We start from the raw sequence: 22,299 nt of genomic DNA on the forward strand, positions 1-22,299 counted from the left end.
CTCGTTTAATCTTCCCCTACCAACTCTGTGAAGTCGGTTAGGCTGAGAGGCAGCAGCTGGTCCCCAAAGGTCACCCAGTCCGCTTTGTAGCCCAGTTAGGATTTGAACCCTGGTCATAGTCCACTCTAACCACTGTGCCATGCTGCCATCCTATGCATGCCTACACAGAAGTCCTACTGAGTTCAATAGAGTTTAATGCAGAACTGAAAGACACTGCCAGCTGGTGGGGTGGGGTGGCTGGCCTAATACTGTATTGGTTCAGAAAGGTTTTGTGCTGCACTTAAAAGTCATGACTTTCCCCCAAAGGATCTTGGGAGATGTAGTTTATTAAGGGAGCCAAAAGTTGTTAGGAGACCTGGTTCTCCTCACATACCTACAATTCTTAGAGGGGTTTAACACCCAATCCATCTTCCCAGGGAACTCCAGAAATTGTAGATCTGAATATTCATACTGATTAAAATTATTTGGAGGACCAGTTATTCCTGAATAATAAAACGGAAGGCTCAAGAAAGCATGAACAATAACCCACAGGTATTGGATAGTCAGGCTGATTGATTCTCTAGTTGCAGAAGTTTACAGGCCACCCCTGTTGGCATGGTGACAGCCTGGGCAGCATTCAAACATTGACATTCTGATGTCACGCATGATGTCATAAACGGGTTATGCTCAAAAGTCTTGGCAGAGTTAGAAGCAGTTAACAGTCAGACTGGCCATGTCTGAACTCTGGCAAGGTGGATCAACATGGCAGGTAATAAATAAATATTGGGGCTATATTGACTTTTATCTTAGGGGAAGTGCTTGGGAATGAGTAGAGTTTATTTGACACTGCCCACTACCCAGTAAAATTAATTGATGAACCAACAACCTCTACATAGGAAAGGCCAAAGAAACTTGAAGAATAATCCAGAGATAACAGAACATTTCAAAAGGGGTTTGAATTATAAAAATGCTATAAACTGATGAAAGGAGTTGGGGCTGGAGGTGAATTTATTGAATAACATTGGATCATTCATTGGAATTGTTCATTGAGATCTATTAGAACTAACTTCTGCAAGCAGGCTTCCAGCTACACACAGCTATTAGGCATAGGGCAGGAGAGCAAAAATAAAATTTGCTGGAGATTCCTGCATTGATAGCTCTGTAGTAGGAGGGATTTATTCTTGACCCCTTGCTGTTGGCACGGAGACAACCGGAACTGAAGGCAAATATAACATTCTGCTGTCATGAATGATGTCACAGACAGCATAAGCTCCAAATTCTTGGCAGTTGACAAGAGAGTTAACACACAGACCAAATTTGAACTCTGGCAAGATGGATATTTGTAACAGGTGATGAGTTTATTTGTGGGGAGGGGGTGTCTATTAACCTACAAAGCACTCCAGGCTAATCACTACCTTGCCCGTCTAAGTGTCACAAATCGAAAGCTGCTATACCATTTTGCAACTGCTATAAAAATATCTGTGAATGTTCTAGTATGTGTGTGCATGGGGACCGCCATGAAATCAAAGCCATTCAAGCACAGGAGTGTGGAAATGTATAGTCACCCTTTGAGGCAGAATGTTGGAAGATTCAGGACTGATAAAAGGGCTTCTTCACTCAATGCATAGCGTAACTGTGGAACTCACCACCACAGGAGGCAGTGACCAAATGGGATGGTTTTAAAAGACGATGAGATAAATCAGGCATAGGCAAACTCGGCCCTCCAGATGTTTTGGGACCACAACTCCCATCATCCCTAGCTAACAGGACCAGTGGTCAGGGATGATGGGAGTCGTAGTCCCAAAACATCTGGAGGGCTGAGCTTGCCTATGCCTGAGATAATGAATGGGAGATAAGGCTATATGTGGCTACTAGCTGTGGCTACCACCCAGGAGGACTCTCCTGCTCAGCGCCTGAGGGTCCCAGTCCTGCCCTCACCACCTGGCCCAGGGCGGGGCCTGATGGGCTCTATAAAGGACTGCTGCCATTGCCGCCGCTGCTGCTGCTGGGCAGAGAGGGCTCCGTTTTGTTTTTTATTTAAATTGCTGTTATTTTTTACCTATGTCATTTTAAACTGTGATATTAATGCTGTATTCTTAGTTTTAGATTTTGATTTATGATTTAGATTATGTGGAAATTGTTTCCCATTTGGTTTTGCATTTTTTGATGTGGTTTATTTATTGTTTATGATTTTTGTAATTATGTAAATCTTGTTATGCTGTAAGCTGTCTTGAGCATTGTTTTTTTAACTGTGGAAAGGCGGCATACAAATAAAAATGATGATGATGATAGCAGTGCTCTGGAAACTGCAGGAGGGGAGAGTAATCTCGTTCTCAGTTCCTGCTTGTGTGCTTCCAATAGGAATCTGGTTGGCTGCTGCGAGGACAGGATGCTGGGCTGAATGAACCATTGGCCTGATCCAGCCAGCTCTTCTTACGTTCTTACATTCCCTTTACTTGAAAGAATGAGGAAGGCATTCCAGGCTGGAGGACTTTGAGCACATAGGAACACAAGACCACCGGACTGAGGAAAACGAATTGAAAATGAATAAGCAATGTATATTCATGTCATCTAATCGCTAGAGGGCAGTGTTGGCATTTGAATGGTGGATTTATCTCTGCTGGTTGACAGAACCTGAGCAAAAATGCTCAATAATTCCCTATCAGGATTTCTGATCTGTTTGAATAATTTGGCACCACAGCAATCTTCTGATTTTCAGAGAGCTGGGTGAAATCTGTATAAAATCAGCAGATGAATGAGGCTTATATTCTGTTTAACACTTCAGGTCCTGATTCCTGACCTAGATTGGGTTGACTACCAGAATGCACTTTCATTCTCTGCGACCTTTCGATTTTGTTTTAACGGGTAATTCATTTCCTTTCCTTTCAGAAAGATGGCAACGAAAGTGCAATGCCTCTTGTGTTTATGAACCAGTATGGATTGCCTGCAACTAAAAATTACGAATTCTATCAAGGGATTTTAAGCGATATTGCTTCCTTGCTGAAACTAGAAATTAGAACAATTTTAAGACTCTAGATCAGAGGTGAGTAGCCTTCAAGGTTGTGGGATCTGCTTTGCTTTTGTCTAGAACCCCAAGGTTTTAATAGTAGCCAAGTGCAAGATAAAATGAAAGAACAGGAAACCTCTTCAGCCAGGTAAGTGTCTTCAGTACTGGAACTGAGCTCACAGTCCTTTCACACACAAAAACCCAGACCCAGTTTCCCTATACACTTTCTTTGTTTCACCAGCCTAATTTGGGGTGGGGTAGATTTTGTCAAGCAACAAAAAGTCAGAAATCCTTATTTACTGTAAATCAGCCAGAGATGTTCAAATAGATATCAAACTACTTTCTGACCACCCCTGTTCTAAATCTGTAATCTGCCTTACAACAAAAGCTCATGACAGGTAAAAGGTAAAGGGACCCCTGACCATTAGGTCCAGTCATGACCGACTCTGGGCTTGCGTGCTCATCTCGCTCTATAGGCTGAGGGAGCCGGCGTTTGTCCACAGACAGCTTCCGGGTCATGTGGCCAGCATGACTAAGCCGCTTCTGGTGAACCAGAGCAGCGCACGGAAACACCATTTACCTTCCCGCTGGAGCGGTACCTATTTATCTACTTGCACTTTGATGTGCTTTCGGACTGCTAGGTTGGCAGGAGCAGGGACCGAGCAATGGGAGCTCACCCCGTCGCGGGGATTCGAACTACAGACCTTCTGATTGGCAAGCCCTAGGCTCTGTGGTTTAACCCACAGTGGCACAAGGACAGGTAGCAGTTAGTAAAGATTTTTTTAAAAAAGGATACCTGCCCTTAATGAGACTCAGGAGTTGCCTGCACTCTGAGCTACAAGGGAGTTTTTATTTATTGATTTAACCCATGATCTTTATCTGACTCTTTAAGAGGTTCTCACAGCAATGGCTTTAAATGACTCTGCATAGTCTAGTGTGCTGGCAGAGACAAGGCATGCTGAGTAAATTTAGGGACACAGGAAGTTGTCTTATACAAAGACATATGCTTAACCTAATTTGATCCTGTCTATGGTGCACCCATTGACTCTAGAGTGGCAGAGACTGGGACCTCTTGTAGGCAAAATATATGTACTTCCACTGAGCTGGGACCCAGCTAGAACAGTTGAGGCCCACTAAGCTGCCTTCATTTTGTGCTGAGTTCTCAAGAAGCTTGGAAGTGGCAAGAAAGGAGCTATTTCTGATGTTTCCAGGGAGCCTGCTGCAAAGGATGCAAAGCCAGCCCTACCCTTAGGCAGAGTGAGGCGGTTTCTTCAGGCGGCAGATACTAAAGGACAGCGAAACGCAATAAGATGTTGGGGGACAGAGTGAGGTGCACTATGTTGCCTTCTTTGTGCCCCCAAAGCTACCCTGCTGCCCTCAGGTGCTGAGGGAGACGCTGTGCTGTTCGCCAGTGCTGACGTAAGATTTCTGTCAGGTGGGTTTCTAGCCTCAATGGCTATGTTCCACCTTTACTATCAGAGGCAGTACCGGTATGTTTCTGAAAACCAGTTGCTGGGAATCACAAATGGGGAGAGTGTTGTGCTCAGGTACTGCTTTTGGGTTTTCTGGTAGGCTGTTGGCTCTTCTTTTTTTATTGCATTTTTGAAAATTACAGAGAGAAAAAGAGTAAATAAGAAATTACACCCAAATACAGAAAAAGGAGAGGAAAAGAATAAAAGAAAAAATACAAAAAAGAAAAAAAAATTAAAAATATGCACACAATTGTTCAAAGGATACAAACCATAATTTAAATAGCTATACAGTGGTACCTCGGGTTAAGTAATTAATTCGTTCCAGAGGTCCGGCACCACTTTAGCTAATGGGGCCTCCTGCTGCCACGCTGCTGCTGCACGATTTCTGTTCTCATCCTGAAGCAAAGTTCTTAACCCGAGGTACTATTTATGGGTTAGCAGAGTCTGTAACCTGAAGCATATGTAACCTGAAGCATATGTAACCCGAGGTACCACTGTACAAAAGGCTCCCAGAAAGAAATTACATTAATATTTCTTCTTTTCTTTCTTTCCTTACAGTCACTTTCTTCCTGTTCCACTAAACTTCTTTGAATGTTAATTGAATGTTAATTGACTTCACTCTATATCTCTTTGCAGCTTCAACACTTCTCATTAGTTACCAATAATCTGTATTCCTTTATTCAAATAAATTTTTCCCATTATATCTGTGAAATTAATCTAAGCACAACCAAGTATTATTTTTGGAAGCATATTTAGTCCGATAGTTTTTGAAGCAAACCCATTCCTTTTTTACCTTGTCACCTGAGTGGTTTCTTATTAGTTCTTTCATTTTGGCTAGTTTGAGGTACTCACACTCGTCTTTTGTTGGTATTAGCTCACTTTTCTGGTATTTTGCTATTAATATTCTAGCTGCTGTTGTCAAATAAAGAAACACTATTTTATATTTATTTGGGATGCTTATCGTTAAAATGCCTAATAGGAAAGCTTCAGGTTTCTTTAAAAAGGTATGTTTTAGCATTTTCTTTAGCTCTTCATAAACCATGTCCCAATTTTTTTTTATTTAGGGACATGTCCACCACATGTGGAATAGGGTTCCTTCATTTTGTTTACATCTCCAACACTTATTACTGTTATTTTTATTTATTTTGGCTAATTTGCTTGGGCTCACGTACCATCTGTGGATCATTTTCATAAAGTTTTCTTTTAGCACGTGGTGAATTTTTAATCTGTTTTCCATAGTTTTCCCCATTTTTCCATCTCAATTGGATAACCAAAATCATGTGCCCATTTCACCATCACTTCCTTCACCTCCTCGTCCTTAAGGTTCCAATCCAATAGTAATTTATATGTTTTTGATCATTTTTTATTATTATTTAATAAAAGTTCTTTTTCTAAATCTGATATCTTTGTGTCAAATCCATTTATTTGTTAGTCTGAGTTGAAAATTTCATTGGCTCTTCTAATGTTTTGTACATAGAATAGGAAAGATCCATCTTGTCTGAAAGTGGAGAGATTACACTTTCCCCCTCAATCTTTCTGTTGTATGAAGAGAAAGTAGGAGAAAGGGGTTAAAATTTCACTCATTTTTATTTCTGAGAAGCCAAGGAACAACAGGAGAGATGATGCAGGCTGCTTCATTCTTCCCAGGCAAGGTGAGAGATTCCTTCCTAAGCCCTTGTGAGATGTGCAAAAGAACTAGATTAATTAAAGGAGCAGTATATAGCTTTCAAAGTCCCCCGATGGATCTCAGACTTTTAAGTGGCAGTCTCTTCTTCAGGCAATTCATGCAGCTTCATAAGCACTGGGGACCTTCATATTTCATTGCAAATCACCCCCCCCTTTTTTTGATGAAAGGGCGAGAAAACGAATTCCTAGGTATGATGAGATGAATTTGCAAAGGATAATAGAAACACGTTCTGTTAGGCTCTCTCGAGCTGCATTGCAGGACCAGAGGAATGTGAAGGAAGGGAGCTGAGCTGGGTCTTAAGACAGAGCGGGAAGCAGCCTTTATATCAGGTCAGACCATTGGTCCATCTAGTCCAGTATTATCCACACTGGCTGGCAGCAGCAGTTCTCCAGGGTCTCAGACAGAGATGGTTCTCATCATCTGCTAGTTTAGGAATCGGACTCCAGGTGTTGCTGGACTACAGCTGCTATCATCTCTGGCCTTTGAGGAAATCCAGCTAGATGGACAGGGTAACAACAACAACAACTGCCCTTGGTGGGAGTGGAGTTCAACAATGTCCACAAGTTCCTCATCCCTATCCTGGCCGATCCATTTAACTGGAGATGCCAAGGATTTGGTCTGACTCCAGACTTTTGAGGGGAAGGGGTGGGCCTCCCTAAACCTACTGCCATTTGGGCAGCCCATGGTGGCCGTGGCACCACTGTAGTCACCAGCACCATCATCTTGCTTGCAGTGGTGATGCATGAACCTGTGGCCCGCATGGGTGGCATGAGTCTCAAATTTGGCCTGCGAGGTCAAATATGCGTCCCACACCTGGTGTGACGTCGGCTGTGCGGCAGGTGAGGATGTTGCTACAAATAAGTAATTCAGAGTTAATAGTGAGCTCCTGACCAGTTCCTTTCAAGCAGGGCTCGCTGACAGCATGGAAAGGGCTCCCTGTTAGTGCTGATTGGTGCTTTGCCTGTTTGCTGTGGTTACAATCCAAATCACAGCTGCAAATGGACTTCAAAGGGGCTTTCTGTAACTGCTAATCAGATGAGTTTGAGTGCCTTTGAACTTTGAGTGGCGGGTAGGATTGACCACCTGCAAATTACCTGATACCATTATTGCCATCAGGTGATTGGCAGGTGGGTGCCTGATACATTCGGGTGGGCCTTGGTGCTGTCTGTGAGCCCAAGCAAATGCCCTAAGCTGATGCCCAGGCTGGCTCGTTTGCACCTGGCCATTTGGATTCCTAGGCTAGCTCTACACTGACCTTCTAAACGTTATTAGAACGATATTAGATGTATCGTTCTAAAACGTCACTGGGCATATTGGTAAATTAAAAATGTTCCTATCTTGTTTTGTCAGTAAAAAAGGAGCTTCCCTATTGCCAGGTGTCGGTTGCTCTGCACCACCCTATGGTGTCGCATTGTAATAGCACATTATAGGGGAGAGACCCCATCAAACAAGGCCTTCTTCCACCTGCCTTGCGCCCCCCTCCGGCTCTGGGACTCTTCATGAGGAAGTTGGTCCTGGAGGGAGAACTGTGAGGGTAGAGACTCCATCTGGCAAGGCCTCTTTCCCCTGCCAGTCTCTGCTTCTCGTATTGTATTATGTTGTGCACTGTGGTTTGCTGCGTTTTATTGATTGGTGTTTAGAAATTACTTATTGTAACTGTTAACAGTGGATTTCTGTTTAATTTTGAAATGCTGATATTTAATATTACTGTATTCTCTATTATTTTAATGAATGTTGAATGTTATTTTATTTGCATATTGTATATTGTATTGTGCATATTGTCTTATTTATAAGACGTTAGCCGCTCTGAGCCTGGCTTTGGCCAGGGAGGACGGGATACAAATAAAATTTATTATTATTATGATTAACGTTACAAGCAAAATGTAATGCATTCATTACGTTATGAAAATCATTCCTTAATTCTTCCTTAATGTTATAAACCATGAGTGTAGATTTGCCCCTAGTGTGTGCTATACTGAGCAATGGTTAGATGGTTTCCCCCCACATGATATACACATTTTGTTAGGCTCATAGACAGGAAAATGAGGTTCAAAAGACTGAGAAAAAACCTAAATGGTGCATTGCGTCCCTTTATATTTGTCTAATAATTTGGGTTTATTTGCAAATTAAACTTCCAGACTATACAACCTATTTTCCTTCCCATTTAAAGTTCCCCATCCACTGGGCGCCATGGAATGCCTCCTCTTGGAGTTTAACCAGTTGTAGTAATAATAATAATAATAATAATAATAATAATAATAATAATAATAATAATAATAGGCTGGTTGGCATAAATCAAGCATTTGTGGCTTATTTCTAGGTAATATTGGTTTGGGAAATGCTTGTGCCATATGCATTTATTTCCTTGAGCTATGAAGTCTTGTAGAACATATTACAGCACTTGTATCAATTTCTGCTGGTGTGGTTAGGAGCGAGGGAATTTGTCAATACTATTTGAAATTCCATCTCACGAATAGCTACAGATTTCCTGCGTTTTTTACTTGCGTTTTCTGACAACTGAGCTATAAACGATGGGGAAACATTTCACCACAGCTTAGAAAAATTTTACAGGAGAAATGACAGTACATATGTGTTATTTTCTTAAAGGTGGAAAGTAGACAAACCTCGGCAAGGGAGTATTTCCGCACACACAGATCTTGGAGGGTTCAAATCAATGTGAACCCTAACAAGAGACAATTATGGATTATTACTTCCATTGCGTGCAAGTAAGTAGCCAAATATATTTGGAAAGGCAAACTGGCAGGGACTGAATTAAGAGGCACATCACAGTATGCAATATCGTAAGTGCGATCATCATCAGCACTGCACTGAATCTTTGAAGGTACTGTATAATATATAACCTGATCTGCTCTCTGGGTCCACCGTTTGCAGTAATTACTTGTGCACCGACAGTCTGCATAAACTGGGCTGAAACAGACCTAAAAAGACCCATTTGATTTATTTAATTGGAGATTCTTTTGTAATAACCTAAATAAAAAGATGTAAGAGGTTACTTATGCGAAAAGCTACATTTTTGCCTCTGAGCTAAGCAACAACAAACCAAGATAATATGCAGCATAATGATCAGGTTACTTACAAAGAATCAAGATCAGATAAGAAGCTACATTTCCTCCCCTTTCTCTTTCACTCACCACACAAAAAATATATTTTTTAAAAAAATATGGAACTCCAGTTCTTTTTGTTGTCGTTTTTGTTGTTCTTTGAAATAAAGCCAAATTTGCTGCAATGATATTACTTTTTCATTTTGTTAAACAAAGGTTGCACACCTTTCTATATATCTTTCCCCAGTTTAGATTGCATTTTCAGTGCTCAGAATGCACACAGATTTTCTAATCCATTGTTGTGAAAGTATAATGGATGGCGAACCTTCATATCTTCCTAAAAAACATAACAAAAAACAATTCAGGACATTTGGCCTATGGTTTATACCCAACCTAAGTTGCAGCACAATCCTGTACCTCTCCAGTGGTGTGGTGGGGAGATGTGAGGCTGTAGAGCGCCAGAACTTTCTTCAGAACAGGAACGATCTGCTGGAGTACCTGGGGGATTGAGAGATCCGCTGGGCTCTGGCAAGCGAATGAGGTGATAATGAGTCTTTTAAGGTTGTTTTTTTAACATTAGCTTAAAGGAAGCCAGCAAATGAGGAAAATAGTCAGAGACCGGCCCCTTTCCTTTTCTTTGATGGTGTCCCTACGTCATACAAGTAGTTTAAATGGTAACACTACTTTGCCAGATTGTTTGCATTTCTGATTAAAAGCTAATATTTGTATTTCAGCTGGCTGAAGATCTTTTGTTAAAGCTCTCAGTGTATTCCACAAGTTTAGTTTACTATGCAAGCAGAAGTGAGCTTACTTCCATAGGAATGTGGCCATAATGAGTCTGATAAATAGGGTACTACTGTATGCTCTCTGTTGCCATTCTCTGGTGTGGAAGTTTGCATCTATATTACTGGATCAACATCATCACCATCCTCATCATCAAAATAATAACAACAAACTTTTATTTATATCCCGCCCTCCCTGGCCGAAGTCAGGCTCAGGGTGGCTAACATCAGATATATAACATTAGTATAAAATCAAACAATAATTAAATTACCTCCTAAAAACAGGTCAAAATCAAATTAAAGTCTAATTAGATGGCTTTCCTCAGGGTTAGGGTTGGGAACAGTAAGTGCTCATCGGCCCATGAGTTTTGAGATTCTCCTTGTGTGTGTGTGTGTGTGTGTGTGTGTGTGTGTGTGTGGCTGTTGAGGATGCCATGATGAGCTCCACCACTTCAAAATGTACCATCACACCAGAAGCACATCTCATTGTGTTCAGTGGGGCTCACCAGGTAAGTGGACACAGCCCTTCAGTTATAGTCCTTAGGTACGTACTATTGAAATCAATGAGATCTGCTTTGATCATGATTCACTTTTCATATGGGTTTCAATGGACTACTTAGCACTACTTAGGCTGGATCCAACTCTCTATTTCTGTAGAAAAAAGAAGACCCTCTTTAACTATGTAATAGTTTGGTGGAATTTCAAGAGTTCTAGACAAACTCGCATCCTGATTCAGTTCACTTTACCTCAGGCGAATAGTCCCATGCAGTCAAGAGCTGGCAGCCATGAAAACAATCTCTTTGAACTCAATAGCAATGAATAATTTCATATGGGAGAACTTCCACAACATGAATGGGCAACTTAAGGTCCATTTTGCAGGCATGGAAGTGGATCTCACCCACTAATGTTAACAACAACAACAACAACCAATATTCCACACCATTTCACAATTGCATGAAAGTATCATTCTGATTTCAGATCCAGCTTTCCTGTGTCTGTGTTCCTAGTTTAATATAACGTGACTTGACTCTGCTAATATACTGGAGCTATAGAAAGCAGCTGCATTAATACCATGCTGGGATTCTGAGATGATTAACAGCTAAGGCTTGCGACCTTTCTCCTGATTGCAGTAAAGGAGTTGTCTGATGCCTTTACTCTCTTTTCTCAGGCAACATTTCCATCGCCTTCTTTCGGGATGGTCACAGGTACATTAACTGCGACATGTTATTATCCATCATATGTATTTCCAGGAGTCGTCATCTCTCCCTTAGTAAATCCCTGAAATAATGTCACCAGCAAATTTCAACCCAAATGGAAACCAGAGACATCGCCATCAGAAACGAAAGATGCATAGTTTTTGTATATATGCTTGTTAATAGATTATTGCTTGAGTTAGTTATACAGTGGTACCTCGGGTTACGTACTTACGGTAATACGTTCCGGAGGGCCGTACTTAACCTGAAACTGTTCTTAACCTGAAGAACCTTTAGCTAATGGGACCTCCCACTGCTGCTGCGCCGCCGGAGCCCGATTTCTGTTCTCATCCTGAAGCAAAGTTCTTAACCTGAAGCGTATGTAACCTGAAGCGTATGTAACCCGAGGTAACACTGTAATAATTATTTATTGTTGGGGGTGGGGAAATCTTGGGTTGATGGCTTTGCATTCCTGTAGAAGTTATTTTGGTAATATTTGTAGCAAGTGGGACCCATAACAAAATGCTGCAATGTAGGGTGATCCACCAGCCATGCCCCATTCCACTCCACCTCCTGCCCCACTTTTTGGTTTACCCCATGCCATGCTTCTCGGCACAGGTCCATGCTTTAAAGCAGGGTTTCTCAGACTTGGGTCACCATCTGTTTCTGGACTACAATTCCCATCAGCCCTGACTACTGGTCCTGCTAGCTAATTCTATGACTCCTTCCACCAGTCCTCCAAAGCCGTGATTACTTTCCATAATCATTAGCCCACCTCCCTACATATTTCAGCGGCTCCAAGTCCCTCCTCTCCAAGATTGAAGGCAGGGACATTTCACTTTAATTATGATTTATATCCTACAAGCTTTTCTTCAATTACTGCTCTGCAGATTCTACATCAAAGCATGTTGAAGAAAAGCTCTAAATCATTCAGTGAGGAGAGGGGTTCTCGGTTGCTGCTTCCAGATTTACTTCCCTCCCGCTCCTTGGCTTTTGGCAGGATATTTTCCCCAGAGTGCAGCTAAAGTCACTCTGCTTTCTGCAAACTCAGCCTTCCATAATATCTTTGGCAGGAGGCATGACAGCTTTATCTTCTTGCCATGCCACGAAGAGGATGAGATGCATTCACACTGGGAAAAACTTAACCCCTAAATTAAAAGCACCTCCAGTGCGGTGTAGTGGTTAGAGCAGGGTCGGCAAAGATGCCGCGGTGGATTGGAGTGCATGCATGCGTATGCATGCACAAACACTATTTTTGGCGCTCCTTCCGGCATGGAGGAGGCGTGCGCAGCTTCCCATTGGCTGCAGGAGCGTCTTGCAGCCAATGGGAAGCCGGCCAGCGTCGCGGAAGGCGGTACCTGCTCTGCTCTGCGCCGGGGGTCCATGTGCCGGTTAAACGACCCCCACGGGCTGATTGTGGCCCATGGGCCTTGGGTTGCCGACCCCTGGAGTGTCAGACCAGGACCTGGGAGGCCAGGGTTCAAATCCCCGCAGAGTCATGAAGCACGCTGGGTGACCTTAGGCCTGTTGCTGTCTCTCAGCCTAATCTACCGCACAGGGTGGTTGTACAGAAAAAAATTGGGGAGCAGGAGAACCATGCATGTTACCTGGAGCTCCTTGGAGGAAAGGCAGAATATAAGCGTAATAATAAGATAAATAAATGCATAAATTTAAAAATCTGAATCTTGTATGGACTCATATATATAGTCAGGGATGGGCAATAAATGAACTCTGTGAACTTGAGTGTGGAGGGGAAAGCTCCATTTGCGATTCTTAATAAACCATAGGGCTCTGGTAGGCAAACAATGGGTCAAGGCAGGCCCTCGTCCCCGTGTCCCAGCCTGAACGACGACAGGACATGGCAGGCAAAATTGGCAGGATTTTACCTGGGGAGATGTGGGGATTCTATAATTGCCTCACTAAAACCCTCAAGCCCGGAGCGTTCTTTATTGGAAATAAGAATTGCTGGCATTCAGAACGGAGCCATAGAGGAGGGGGCTGTATCGCACTTAGCTATACATATCCTTTCTCAGGGAATTTGCTTTCCACTGTGGTGGTTTCCATGGTTACAGCAAAATGTCACCATGTTTTTTCCTCCACAGCCCATGGAGCAACAGTGACTTTTAGCAGTCAGGCCCAGCAAGCGTATACTGTACTGTGCAAATATCGGATATAGTTTTAAGTTGCTAAAACACTTGTGCAGGCCTTATTGCACAGTGGGGTGGAAAATGGGACAGTGAATTCGTTGGTTACAGGTTGTTTTCATCCAAAGGTCAGCTACCTCACAAGGGTGTTGTAAAGATAATATGCAGAGAGGAAGAATCATGTATGCCATGTTCAGCTCCTTGTAGGTAAGGTGGGGGTATAAACACAACAAACCATTATTTGTTTAGGACAGTGAGAGTTGCTAGGAGACCCCCCCTTTCCCCCTCCCAGACTTACAATTCTGAGAGGGGTTTAATAGGGAACTCTGGGAAATGTAGCTCTGGGAGGGGAAGAGCCCCATCACCTAAGGTCCCATGGTTGTTTACACAAGAGTAAGGAGGAACTTAGCCATAGGAACCAGCCCCAACAAAGACTACAAATATTTGGGCTGATCCCAAAGGCACCTGCCTGTGCATGTGTAAGGAGACACACCTGGCACCATCTTTATCCGGTTTTAGGCACCAGGGAGACACGTTTCTCCCCCCCCCCCCGGGGCTTTTGGCCCTCAATGGTGGCCTCTTTTAGTGGGGTGGGGCCTTTAGTCCTGCCTTTTCATTTAGCTGTGTTACCAGGGTTGGCATATTTTGAAGAGCAAAAAGAGCGGACGCTGTGACAACTCTCATTTTAAATACCCCTACTATGTGTTGGCTACAGAAGGTGTGATATATTGCCAACTGGGGCAGGAGAAGAGAAGAGGAAAGCAAGTCTTCAGCCACCAGGTTATGCCTATGTCTCATCCAGAAAGTATAGCCAGAGACGTTTTGGCAAATTAAAAAAATCCACCCGGACATAATTTTTACCCTTGAAAAAGAGGATGTGTCCTGGAAAAGGAGGACACATGGTAACCCTAAGCTGCTGTGTTTTTAGGTTTTTATTGGTTTACTGTAAGTCACTTTGACTTACTCGGTAGATAAAGCAACTAATAAATATAATAAAAAACATTATAAAAAAATAACCTGCACTAGGGGATGGCTGCTGGCAGGCAGAGCTGGCCCCACCATTGGGCAGGGTGAGTCAGCCGCCTCAGACAGTAGATGCTATGGTGTGGTGGCAAGTTTTTGAGGATAGCTTGCCCTGTGCCCGCTAAGCTGTTCTGCTGTCCTCAGGAGGATGCTGTCCCCATTGCCAGTTCCAAAATGATATTCAGTCCAGTCAGCTTCTGCATGTAAAATGGAAGTGGTGTGGAGGCCATATTGTCCTTTGCCTCAGGCGGAAAAATCTCAGGCTGACGGTGCCCGTGTGTGTCCAACTCCCCATGACAGATATTATACATGACAGACTGTCAGCTGCAATGTTGATGGGGATGAACCAATATGGCACACTTATGGGTCTGGAAGTGTGCTGGCATTAGAAAAGGGGTGCCTTAGACTCTTTTGTAAGACCAGTGAGTTGGGGAAGGAAGCAGGAGTAGAGCTGAGGTAGTCGGAAGTGGCCACGTGCTGCCTGCCTCTACAACCTTCAAGACTTCACTCAGCAGTTACCACAGCAATTTGGGCGGCTACAGTATGAAACGTTTCCTGCTGACAGGTAAGTGTTGCACACCTTGCTTGTTATAGGCCTCTCCACCTCTGGAGCTTTGCATGCACCTTTCCAGGTATTTTGTTCCTCACCTGGTGTGGGCATACCTCACAGCTTAAGAACCACAGATAATAAACTCACAAGAGCTCAGGCTTTTCAGTGCTATCTCAGTGTTGTTGGTGCAGCGCTGCGACAGCACCTCATATGCCATTGGGCTAATGTCAAAAGGTGTTTACAAAATGGTGTCTGTTTTGAACTACTGTGTTGTGCAGCTTAGAGCAGAGTTTTCCAAACAGTGTGTCGTGACATCTTTGTGCGTCAGCTGCAGTGTGTTGGTGTGTCGGACGAATGCTCTCCATGCTCCTCCCAGGACTGGAAAGAAGGGTTTAGTTTAACCTCTGGTTTGCTAGTAAAACTGAATTACTGTGTCGCGAAATGATACATGTCTAAAAAGTGTGTCATCAACATGAAAATTTTGGGAAGGTCTGGCTTACAGAGTGTTGCTGTAATGATAAAAGTTGTGGTGGTGAGAATCATGTATATCACCCCGAGATCCTCAGGTGGGATGTAAAAGTAAGTAAGTAAGTAAGTAAGTAAATAAATAAATAAATCCACATAGCAACAGACTAATAAAATTTGTGAGACTATGCCTGTGTTTTTTGCTACCATGATAAATACGATCTATATTATTTATATATGATATGATTAGTGATATTTTGCTTAGGGTTTTTTAAACTCTAGTTGTGCCACGAATGTGGCATACTAAAAATACAATCCTACTGATTTGTACACATCCCTCATGCAATCTTGTTCCATGTTCTGTGTGTGGAATTGTTCATATTTATAGATAATGCATGCTAAGGGCATAAAATCCTTTAAAAAAGCAGTGGTGGTCTCAGTGTGTGTATTTTGTTTATAGAAATGCTATTGAGCATATAGAAAGGCAACAAATGCTTTGTGAATAATTCTTTTAAATACACACTACTTACCCAAATAGAACTTTCCAAACAATGGAAGACCACAAATATCCTCCATATGAAGTGTTTGCTATCAAAGAATTTGGGAAGTGACTTGCTGAGTGGGGCAGAGCTGCTACCCTACCTTTCTGGCAGCTGGTTTGCTGTTGCTTACTGGGAGGGAGAAAGCAAGGGTAATGTGGTGGGGAGTTTAAAGGTAAAGGTAAAGGACCTCTGACAGTTAAGTCCAGTCGCAGATGACTCTGGGGTTGCGGCGCTCATCTCGCTTTACAGGCCGAAGGAACCAACATTTGTCCGCAGACAGTTTTTCCGGGTCATATGGCCAGCATGACTAAGCTGCTTCTAGCACAACGGAACACCAAAACCAGAGCAGCGCACGGAAACACCATTTACCTTCCCGCTGGAGCGGTACCTATTTATCTACTTGCACTTTTGTGTGCTTTCGAACTACTAGGTTGGCAGCAGCCGGGACCGAGCAATGGTGGTTCACCCCGTTGCGGGGATTCGAACCACCGACCTTCTGATCGGCAAGCCCAAGAGGCTCAGTGGTTTAGACCACAGTGGATGCAAATATACTGGATTGGTCTTGCTGGTTAGTTTGCACCATGCTGACCTCTCTTCTGCATAGCCCTTCTCTCTGCTGAGAAGCAACACCTGGTGAGTCCCTTCTGCCATTCTCATACTAAAGATCATTGACCAGCCTCCCCACTCCCTACACATTCACTTTGCTGAGGGCCATATTCCTTATGTTGTTTTAATGAGTCTGTTAGAGCCTGCTTTCACATAAAAGTACCAAAGGATGCTACAATACATCATCAACAGTTCAGAGCAAACCTCACCCACGTGTGGCGTGGGCAGTGAGAGGCATGTGCGCTCCATAGGACCCTATTGTTCCTGTGCATGCAATTTATATGAATGTGTATAACAGACAAAATGTTCTCTGCACCCCACTCTCTCAGAGCTTTGGTGGTAGCCAGGCCAGAGGTCCGTATTGTTCTCAGGTGAAGTTTGGAAAGCCAGTTTTTGGTGGTTCTTGCGAAATCTAAACAGAGCACTTACCTGTGATACTGGAGTCCTTGCAAGCTTCTCCAGTCAATCGCTTTTGTAAACTGCTTTCAGGTTTTATACAACCGAGCAACATATAATTTTAAAATGGAATAAATAAATCCCACAGCGGAAGAAGTGTGTGTTATTTTATAGCAGTCTTTGTCAAGGTGAGTGCCCTCCAGATGTTTTGGACCCCCCAGCGCCAAGGTTGCTGGGAGTTGTAGCACAAAACATCTGGAGGGCTTGGCAAAGACTATCATATATGACAACTATTGTTTTCATGCCCTAAATAAGGAAATGTCGCAGAAAGCATGAGGGGGAGGGAGGGAGTGGAGTGGAATACAAACAGTGTACAAGAACATGTTAGATTGGACCACAGAAGCAAGCTAAACATTTTCATAATTCTAGGTGCGTTTGCTGAATGAAACTTAGCTGACATATATTGTGAAGAGACAACGATGTTCTGGAGACTTGTTAAATGCAATGGAAGGTTGTTGCTTCCCTCATGAGATAAAAGCCTGATTTGGAATACATAAGAGGAGACAAAATGAATGAAGAATTTACAAACATCTATATTTTAGTGTTAGGAAATGTGTTAAGTTTAGGAAACAGTTAGTTGGAGACACTGAGTTATACAACTCTGACTATTTCAGGCAATGAGAGGTTTACACAATACAGCTTAACAAGATAAAAGGTCTCCCACAACATACATAGAATGACAGACAACTTGTCCGAATTTTGACATAACACAGCATCAAATACACATGTAATGTGATGAAACAATGTCCAAGCATTTCTGAGTTATGTAGTAACATACAACCTTCTTTTTTCCTCTTTCGTTTCGTTTGGCTTATAAGGCAATTCAAATCACAACATACCTCAGGCAAGCATGCAGGAAAAAAGTCATTTATTTTTGTACTGTGGTATGACACACCTTTTAACATATTTCCATTATAATGTATTTAGACAAAGATGATATAAACCATCCAAATAATATACATATATTTTGTTTGTTTCTTTTTTTTCTTTTTAAATCAGCAATTGCATTTACACTGGAATAAAGATTATCAGTTTTGGTAAAAATAAAACTATTTGAATTCACTTGTTAACAAAATGCACAGTGATCATAAACCCAGGTTGTTGTTTTCTTCTTCTTCTTCTTTTTCAAGCCAACTTGCATGAATCTTTTTCAATGACCCGCCACACCGCAGTTGGGTTCTGGTGGACACAGAGAGATGATCGTACATAGTACTAGGTATTCATCTTCATGTTGTTCCCATGGCTACAAAAATTGCTAACCATTTTAAAATCACATGGATATAACAACAATGCTATGCGAACGTCACGTTCATTTAATGTCCAGCTTCTCGACATATATAGTCACGATGTTAGGTTTACTCTTTATTTTATTTTTATTTTTAAAGACTGACCAGATTGGGCATCTCGAGTCACAAAACACAAACATTAAAACTTAGAAAATACACTTTATACATTATGGTATTTAGTAGGTTCCTGATCCATCTTAAAGCACCACCTTAAGTGCTTTGTTGGATTCGGTACCCTTAAACCAATGAATTCTTATAAAGTTCCTTTATTATTTTTAAATAAGAAATTATGGCTCTGCTCAGAAATAAAATACCTGAGCCCAAAATGTTCACATGTTCCCTTTTTGAAAAGATTACACCAGAGTTCACCTTATCGAAGAAGAAACAAGCCTAAAAACAATCACAATGGATAAGGAAAATCCATTGCTTTCAAGGGATGCTATCTTAAGTGAAAATTAATTTTGTGAATTAATTCTCTCCCCTCCTTTTCTGTCTTGCAAAGCCACAGGGTTGTGTGAGTTTAATTTGGTATGTTTGTTCTGGCAGGTTTTCTCTGCCCTGTAACTGTAATAAGCTTTTATTAAAACAATGTACTATAATATAATATAAGCCTTATGTTTCGAATAAATTATTTGCAATGCAACCCTATGCACAGATTTACAGTGCATTTTGATTTACAGTCCTACTGAGTTCATTGGGACTTAACTTCCTGGTAGTTGTGCATAGGACTGTAGCCCTAGTCCATGCTTAGAGTAGTCATGACTAACTCAAGTCCCACTGATTTCAGGGGATCTACCCTAAACATACAAGGGCTGGTTCCAACCCAACATCTGCATCAGTATTTTTAAGCACATATCATGGTGAGAGAATTAACTCCATCTTCTCCTCCAATCCAGAGTTCTGCATTTATTCTTATGTGAACATATAATTCTTGGTTCTGGCGGATTCTCATCTATTTGGGGGGAAGGAGCAACACCTGGGTGATACAGAACCTAGGGGTTCACCTTAATAGATAGATAGATAGATAGATAGATAGATAGATAGATAGATTCTTTATTGTCATTACACTAGTGCAACATTGCACAAGTGCAACGAAATTGGATGCCATCCCTTAAAAACAACAAAAGCAAAACAACAGCAACAACCAAACAAACCACCTTCCAACCACACCCACACCCACACCCATCAAACTCCCAGGTCTCACTATTGAGTTACAGCATTCAAAAAGGCCACAGCTCTTGGATAGAAACTGTTTTTTAGTCTATTTGTCCTTGACTTGATGTTTCTATACCTCCTGCCAGAAGGCAGTAGTGCAAACAGACTGTGTCCCGGGTGAGATGGATCCTGCAGGATGTTGTTTGCTTTCCTAAGGCAACGGGAACCGTACAGTTCTTCCAAAGGTGGGAGAGGGTGACCAATAATCCTTTGGGCTGTGGTTATGACCTTCTGGAGCACCTTCCTCTCCCTAGCTGTACAACTGGAGAACCAAGTTTGGGATTGCTACAGGCAGCACACCTTATCCTAGACCAGTGTTTCTCAACCTGTGGGTCCCCAGATGTTGTTGGACTACAACTCCCATCATTCCTAGCCAGCATGACCAGTGGTCAGGGATGATGGGAGTTGTAGTCCAAGAACATCTGGGGACCCACAGGTTTAGAAACACTGTCCTAGACAAACCTGCCAACTTGACCTATATAAGTTGTAATTCAACTCTATATGCCTTGCAATGTAATTCTCTTTAGTATGTATTACTTTAGGATGCAATTTATCTCCTAGTGTGCTGTTGTTTATAACATAATATTTTAGGGGAAGTGTTCTATATCAGCCTCTTTGGGTTTTTAAAAATGTCTCAGATCTGCACTGTGGTGTTTTCTCAGCCCAGGACAGCAGTGTTGTAAACCTTTAAGGAGCAAGCTAATGATTTAAAGCTATTTATCCCTTCCATATATTTTGCTTAGACAGGGAGGATGCATAGAGAGGCATTCTTGGTGGCTGTCCCACAATTATGGAATTACATCCCACTGAAGCCTAAGACTGAATTCTAACTGGTTTCAATATGAATAATTGCCATGGCTCCCCTCCCCTGCAGAATCCCAGGAACTGTAATTCTCTGAAGACTCTGAAAAATCTTAGAGAATGCCACCTCCTGCAGAGAGGTATAATTCCTTGGGTTCTTAGTCATGACAATTAGGTTTGAATCTAATTTAACTAATAATGTGGAAATACAACCACTGAAAGATCTTTCTGTTAGATTTGGTGGCTGGGCCAAATATGTATAGCACCAGCAACACCATATTTTTAGGTTTCAGTCAAAAATTTATTCTAAATTTAATATTAGAATGATGATATTGTATCCTTTTAAACCCATTGTTATTTGACTAAAACCAGGCTATGTATGTAAAATAAATAAACTATGCAAGTGTTTCTATGATCAAAGTCACAAGTGGTGTCTTCAGATCTTTCTGGATTACAGGTGTTTGTGGGGAGGTGTCTCAGTTAGTGAAATTAGCTGGCCACAGTGCAAAGAAGTGATTTGCCTGCACAGCAGAGAACTCTGCACATAGCCAGATGTTGTGCTGAAGCTTCCGTTCCAGCAGTTCTGACAACTGAAGAGACAAGCCAATTTTCAAACTGAGCAGCTGCTATCCTCTTCAGCCGCATGAACCACTGCAGCAGAAATGACAATGAAAGCTCAGATATAGGCATGGCTCTTGATATTCTAGGCTGCAGCCAAATGCCCTGATCCACAGATTTATGAGCGTAATAGCCCTCACACAGACCCTGCTCCCTGGAGCCAATGATTAATAGACGGGAGTGACCCAACTGCTTCCCTTCCACAGCAAGGAAAAAGCCAGGCCAGGTGTCAATGAGCGCATTAGTGGCACACCACCTGCTCTTGTGCTTGTTGGCCTCTTGATTGGGATCTCCTTGGCACATGCAGACTGGATTGTTGAATGGGAAGAATGTTGTGCTCCTTAAGCAACCCTTTGTGCATGGGTCACCCTTTGCTGTATTAGGCCTAGAGCCTGCAGTTGTGCAACGTTTCTTTACTTGATCCTGCCTCAGTGCAGAGCACCCTCCCACTAAATAACCATTGAGATTCCTTCCAGCCTACTTTTTCAAGATGCTCTTCACATATTATAATGCATTTCTTTTCACCGGCTGTTAGCCAGTGAAAAGCTACCCTCTGCCATAAAATAAAATGTCTGACCCTCTTTCCACATCATCGTACAAAAGAGTGAATCTCAAGGAAGAGTGCAGGTGATCGAGTAGCCATAGCCACAATGAGATCCATAACGAGAGAGAGAAAATACACATCACGGATATTTAGAGAATGATCTTTGGCAGACTATTTCCAATAAATCATCAGAACGGTTAACATTACAAATATTTTCTGCATGTTCATATTTACTCTGAATATTTCACTCTTGCAAGTCAGCTACAAGGATACTCGTTCACCACTCTGTACTAACAGGAAAACGCCACAGATATAAAAAATATATGAGTTTAGCACAGTTTCTTTTGATAACACAACTCTGCTCAGCGATTTCAAAATTTGCAGATTAATACCATGTACAATATTAACTGGTTGTTGATTTTTTTTTTAAAAAAAACACCATGCACACAGTAGGTGCCACTTGAGAAGATCATAGAGTTCTTCTTGAAAAACAAAACAAAACAGTGTATTCAGAAATACCTTCATCTCCTAAGGCCATTAACATTTACCCTCTGAAACAGCATCAGTCACTTCAGCGTGAAAGTACTTAATCCCAGTAGGTGTGAATGCACCAAAATAAGTAGCAGTTTACTCACCACTGAGTTGGCAGTGTGGACGGCACAAAAGTGCCGTACTTTACTGCTGAAGTTGCCTCTTGAGTTAATTTCTGCCGCTTGAGAAGGTAGGTGTAAATGCACCCTTAGCTGTGGAGCAAGCACTGAAATATGCAGAGCGAGCAAAATATTTGCAATCTACCTTTTGCTGCACATTCTGTTTTCAACAAAACCAGCCTTTCCTTTGAATCTCTGATGCTTTCAAGACAGTGGA

General features: G+C 42.1%; 1 long non-coding RNA gene across 1 annotated transcript; it reads left to right on the forward strand.

The window, feature by feature from the left end:
- Positions 1-60: 60 nt before the first annotated feature.
- Positions 61-5,859, forward strand: LOC309529728. The gene is made up of 2 exons (XR_014218383.1): positions 61-3,134; positions 5,017-5,859. It is a non-coding gene; the product is annotated as an uncharacterized lncRNA (long non-coding RNA).
- The last annotated feature ends 16,440 nt before the right edge of the window (positions 5,860-22,299 follow it).

Source organism: Podarcis vaucheri (assembly GCF_965113315.1).
Source record: "Podarcis vaucheri genome assembly, chromosome: 3".
Lineage (NCBI taxonomy): Eukaryota > Metazoa > Chordata > Lepidosauria > Squamata > Lacertidae > Podarcis > Podarcis vaucheri.